The sequence below is a fragment of the Panthera onca genome, chromosome B3, assembly GCF_046562875.1.
Source record: "Panthera onca isolate mPanOnc1 chromosome B3, mPanOnc1 haplotype 2, whole genome shotgun sequence".
Taxonomy (NCBI): domain Eukaryota; kingdom Metazoa; phylum Chordata; class Mammalia; order Carnivora; family Felidae; genus Panthera; species Panthera onca.
Window position 1 is genome coordinate 134,977,037 of NC_138344.1, and position 6,500 is coordinate 134,983,536.

The following is a 6,500-nucleotide window of genomic DNA, read 5'->3' on the forward strand; positions in this document are numbered from 1 at the left end:
GGAACTTTGGGGGGACACAATTCAGCTGATAACAGAGTGTTGTACCCAAGCTTGTGCAGTCAGAGGTTTGAACTCAGGGCTGACCTACCCCAAAATCTAAGGCTCTTCTTCCTGACCCACACAGCATCACAAGTGACTTGTTGGTAGAAAACCAGTCATCAAACCTTGCCTGTTAGGTCCCAGCTCTGGGTGAACTTGCCTCAGGCAGCCAGCCATGGTGAGTGTCACAGGGTAGCCCCGAGCAAGCGGTCAGGAGTCCAGAGCTGTGCGTCAGTGTGTGTGTGTCCAAGGGTGACAGGGACAAAGAATGTGACAGGGGCTCATCTGTCTCCTCCCTGGCATGTGTCCCCTCTCCCCTTGGCAGGCTGGCTCCCTCTTCTGCTTTTACTAGCCTTCAGCCTGAGGCTGGAGCTGGGGCCAGCCTTGGAGAAAGCAGCCACCAGCTTTCTGCAGAGAAACTGAGTCACGCCCGGGCCCTGCTACTCCTTCTTCTCCCAGGCCTCCCAGTGACAGCTGGGTACAAAGTCCTGCCCATCGAGAAAAAAATCTCAGGCCCTGAAGATGCCTGGCCCGTGATGGCCTCACAACACCTTAAGGTGGCGTATCCGATTTGCCCAACTGTGAGCTGGAGGGACGAGGGGCGGGCCTACAGGAGAGATGCGCAGAGAACAGAGGCCCTGAGAGGGAAGAGGGGCAGAGAGAGGGGGAGAGAGCCGTCTGGCTGCAGCAGACACCCCCCACCCCGTCCCCCACTACAGACACACCCATCTTCCCACTTGGCAAGCCGAGGCTGTGTCCAGAAGTCTTGGCACGCATTTGCAGACCCGATTGCTGTGCATGCCCTCAGTTGGCCTGGATTCCGGGACCGGAGTTGCCTCCTGCTGGGCAGTGTCATCTGGGAGGAAGTGGGCAGCAGCTGTGGCAGGAACCAGGCCCTTCCTTTGCAGGAAGGCTATATAGAGCTGGGCTCTGGGGACGAAAGTGCCAGCTCACAGCGGTGGCTTCCCCTCTTCCCCAGCCATCACGCGATTTGCCGGGAAACATTCTTTTCTGAGGAAGGCTCTCCAGAATCCTTTCAGCCCACGCAACCCTAAGCCAAAAGGAAACTCCAACATCTGTTTGCTTTCAAAGTCAGAAAAACCTGCTGAGCAGTAAGGGTGGGAAGAAGCTCTGCAGCAGCCAGAAGACCTGGGCTCCAGCCCAGCTGGGAGCCCTCAGCAAGTCACGGAACATCTCAGCTCCCTCTTTTTTTTTTTTTTTTTTTAAATGTTTATTTACTTTTGAGAGATAGAGACAGGGCACAAGCGGGGGAGGGGCAGAGAGAGAGGGAGACACAGAATCCAAAGCAGGCTCCAGGCTCCGAGCTGTCAGCACAGAGCCGGACACGGGGCTCGAACTCACGAACCTCGAGATCATGACCTGAGCTGAAGTCGGATGCTTAACTGACTGAGCCACCCAGGCACCCTTCCCTGCTCTTAAAATGAGTGTTTATGTCCCGATTTCCCAGGCTTATTGCAGGGACCACACAAACTCCTGCTGGGGCGGGGGACAAGTAAGGGAAGCCTCAGATCTTTTTGAAAAGGTAAATAAATTGAGGGCTTGCATATATGGGCCGGGAGGTCATTCACGGCCAAGGTTGCACAGCTGAGGTGATTAAGTGGACTGAAATTCAATCTGGACTCCAGGGCTACTCCTTGGAACAGCCTTGAGGCTGTGGCCTGTGGCACCATGTCCATTCAGAAGAAGAGATGCCTCTTCCAAATCTATATGAAGGCATTCTGTGGTCTATAGGGTAGAGGTGAGCTCAAATCTGGGGGTTGCTGAGCCATGCACAATTTTCAGCTTAGTGTGACCAGTTTGATGACAGCAGTAAGCACAGGATGCTCTGGGGCCTGAGGGAGTGGAGGGTACCCCACTTGGATGAAGCAAAGAGGGCTCCCTGGAGACAGGGATATCTGAGCTGGGTCTTGAAGGATAAGGAGCTGGCCGAGGGCAGGAGGGACTAGAACTCCTGCAATACCACCAGGAGACAGTCCGTATGTCCCTTGCATTTCCACATGTCTAGTGACGGGTCATTGACAGCTTTTATTCTAGTCATCTTTTTAAGAGTATTTGGATAGCCTTGAATTATATAGTTTCTCCCTCTGGGGAAGAAGGCATTTTTTTTTTTTTCCTGACCAGGAAAATGAAATACTCTCTCTCACCTTGGAAGACAGTGTCTCCCTCCAGGGCAAGAGTTGCACAGGTTTGCTAGCAGCATTTTTGAAAAGATCAGGGAGTTTTCCTAAGCTCAAGATTTCTCAGCCATGACCCAGACCCCGCTGTGTGAACAGCATCTGCCTGGGCCCACCTCGGCCTCCGTACACGTGGTGGGAAGGGAGGATGGAAGCAAATGTGAAGCTCATGCAACCTGAGTGTGGGGAGTAACATAAAGTCTTTTGCCTCTGCCCCAGGGGTCTCCTATCTTCTGCCAGCACCTATGAAACTGCGGCAAGTGAACTTGTTAGCTTGCCAGTGGGGTAAAATCTCAGACCCACAGTTCTTTTTCCTTTTAATGCATTTTATTTATTTTTGAGAGCGAGAGAGAACGTGAGCAGGGCAGGGGCAGAGAGAGAGGGGGATAGAGGATCTGAAGCAGGCTCTGTGCTAACACCAGAGAGCCCGATGTGGGGCTCAAACCTACCAACTGTGAGATCATGACCTGAGCTGAAGTCAGACCGAGGTGACCCAACCCAGACAGTTCTTGACAAAGAAAGATAAGAAAATTAAAAACCTCAGAAAAAAATGAGACTGAAGAATGCTGTATGCAGGGTAACCGGTCATTTCAAGGTGGCCTGAGGTCAGGGGAAGTGAGAGATGGAGCGGGGCCGAGCCCTGAGTAATCCTGGTTGGCATCACAAGGAGTGTGGGAAGTCTGCACTCTCCTGTAGCGGCATTGGAAGAGGGCCAGGCAGGAGGCAGGGGGTCTACAGAAGCCGGTTGCAGGAACCTAGGGCAGAGGTGAGGTCTGGACTGGGAGGGAGTTGGGGACAGGCAGGTTAAACCTGAGAAGCATTGAGGAGGCAGCGGCAGCAGGATGCACTGGAGAGTGTGAGGGAGAGGAAGGGTCCTAGGTGGGCCTCTGGATTCCCGGCTTGCACGCAGCGGTGGAGGGATGTGCTATCCACTGAGCTCGAGGGGCACGCAGGCTTGAGGGGGGACCCGACTGCCCCAGCTTCAAAAGAGTACAGCGGATTGAAATCCATTAGATGTGTTTACATCCATGAGTTCAAAATATTTAGAAAGTTTACTGGGTCACCTTTTGAGGGGGAGAGGGAACCAATTCAAACACAAATACATAGCAGTTATTGCAGCTAATAAAGGAGAAGAAAATGATAGAATTTTACCAGTTTGCAATCCTCTGATGAATTAATGGATACAGGCACTGAGCGTCAACTACTATCAGAAAGGAGTAGGGACGCCTGGGTGGCTCAGTCGGTTAAGTGTTCGACTCTTGGTTTCGGCTCAGGTCATGATCTCACAGTTTGTGGGTTCGAGCCCCGCATCGGGCTCCATGCTGGCAGTGAGGAGTCTGCTTGGGATTCTCTCTCCCTTTCTCTCTGCCCCTCCCCTGCTTGCTCTCTGTAAATAAACTTAATTTTTTTTTTTTTTTAAAGGAACAAACCTCAGCCGGTGTGCCTCCTGAGCAAAGAGCACACCCTGCTTTCATCCTTTGCCAAAAGGAGCCAACCTGAGCATGCTTGAGCTGCTGATTTGTAGGGGACACGGGGGAGTGAGCCGGGAACATGCTTAACACCGTAGCATGCAGTCATCAAAACCCAGGCTGAGAAACTCCACCACTCAATAGCCTGGGATCCTCAACAGAAGCTGGAAAGAGGTGGGGAGGAAATCTGTAGGTTAAAGGAGCTGAAAAGACATTTACCGTTTTTGTTAAGTGGGGAAGAGCGAACAGTGTCTGGGGATGCACATGCGTGAACGCCACAAAGAACACAGGAGAGTGGTCATGGGGCGGGGTGGGGGTGGGGGGGCGGGGGGACAATGCCGTGACCGGGATGGAACAGGAGGGGCTTCTGGATGGCTGGTGTGGTTTATGCGTCGACGTGGAGTGAGCCACGGCGCCCAGATATCTGGTCAAATGTGATTCTGGATGTTTGTTGCCAAGGTGTTCTTTGGATGTAATGACCAACAGGGAAATTGGTAGGACTTTGAGCAAAGGGGATCGTCCTCTGTAATGTGGGTGGGTCCCGTCCAATCAGTGGAAGGCCTGCCTGGAGCGAAGTCTGGAGCAAGAAGGAATCTACCTGCAGACAGCTTCTGTACTTGCACTGCAACTCCCCCCTGGGTCTCCAGTCTGCTATCGGTTCTGTTTCTGCAGACGACCTTGACTACTACAGCTGGTAAAGTTCAGTTTCTTGACTTCGGTGATAGTTACAAGGATGTTCACCCTATAATTCACTAAGCAACATATCTGTTTTGCATGGTCTTGTATATATTTTTATAATGAAAATGTTAAAAAAAAAAAAGTCTAATTTGCATATAGGTATGTTAATAGAGAGGAAGGGGATTCTTGATGAATACCAAACTGCTCTCTGGGATTTATGGGGAGGAAAAGAGATGGCCACAATTTGCTCTGAATATTTTTGTGTTATATGACTCTTATGCCAGAACATGTCTCTACATTTTGGATATAATTACAAAAAAAAAAAAAAAAAAAAAAAAAGGCTGATCTTAGTTGTGACACACATGGAAAGTTCAACCTCATTAAAAATCTAACAGAAAATTACAATAAGAGGCACAGAGAGCCCATTTCTACTGGGGGCCTGTGGAACCACAAGAGGAAGGGAGGAAAAAAAAAACAAAAGAAACCAAAGCACTGTGAATTATGCAATTGCCGTTTATTTCAGAAACAAAATATAGCTGTTCTTAACCCTTAGGACCATGAATGCTGTTGGAGTTTCCGTATTTATTCAGTAGATAAAACATATTTTCATTCTCCAGAGGGCAAATGGAGAACAAGAGCATCACAGTTCGTGGAAATAGAAGAACAGAGCTTCTTCCCACCTGTATCTTGAGGCCTTTTTAAAGTACTCCTTTTAAAAATTCTCCTTTTCAGTGCTCAGGTTTCTTTGAACATCAGCCAGCCCTCCGTTTCACCCATCATTGACCATTAGTGATGACACACACAGTATGCTTCGTGCACTTGTTACCTAAAACCCTAGGGCTCCCCCACATCTGTAGGATGGTAAGAGTTCTTTATCCTGAGGTCCTTTGATTAGCCGGAGGACAGCCTCGCTGAGAAAGGGTAATCTGTGCTGATAGAAAGTGGGCCCATTAGAAACAAAAGTTAACACCTGGAATTTGTCACGGACATAACCCTTCTGGCCAGTGTCCCAACGTCCGATCCATAACTCCAAACTTTAAAGGCATCCATCAGGGGCGCCCGGGTGGCTCAGTTAAGCGTCCGATTTTGGTTCAGGTCTCATGGCTCGTGGGTTCAAACCCCACGTTGGGCTCTATGCTGACAGCTCAGAGCCTGGAACCTGCTTCAGATTCTGTGTCTCCCTCTCTCTCTGCCCCTGCCCTGCTCACGTTCTGTCTCTCTCAAAAATAAACATTAAAAAAAAATTTTAAGGGCATCAATCACTGTTAAGTAAGACAGGTCTCACTTCATAAAGACAGGCGGTCATGAATATCGGGGTTTACTTAGTGTTTCGCATTTGCTTTCTCTCTAGCTAGCTAGCTACACAGCATCTGGCTATATGGCTTGTTTTTAAAAACAGCATCACTGAAATGTAACGAGTAAACTGCATAATTCCACTGAACGTGTACAATTCTGGGGCTTTTTTGTATTTTCAGAGTTATGCGAATATAAAACATTTTCAGTCACCGCTAAAAAGAAATCTGCATGGCGATCAGCTACAGCTCCTTCCCCGTTCCCTGCTCGCCCCACTGCCTGGCGCCATTCACCCACTTTCTGCTTCTATAGACTTGCTTATTCTGGACAAATAGATACAAATGGAATCGTGTAGCACATGGTCTTTGGTGACTGATAACTTGGCTTAACGTTCCCACATAAAGAGCTTCGTTCCATTTTAATGCTCTGTGATATTCCGCTGCATGGATACGGTTAGTGTTACTTACGTGTCTTTAGCGAGCCCGGCGTTGAGTACCTCCCAGTGTGGGGCACTGGGCCAAGAAAACAACAGTAAGTTGGTCAGTCTCTGCCCTCCAGGAGCTGAGACACCCCCTCCCCAGTAAAGGCAGATCTTGACAGGTGCTGTAAGAGATACAAATCAACACAGAAAGGGGAGAGGACCTTCGATGAGGGGGTGAGGGGGCCAGGAGGAAGTGGAAGAAGGTTCAAGGGAGACGTGGCACTTCAGATACACCTAGAGAACCTACCACACGCAGGAAAAGGCACTCTGGGGCAAGAGGACCAGTAAGTAGCAAAGGCACAGGGGGCTGAGAAATCCGAGAAGTACAGAGGGGCAGGAAGGGCA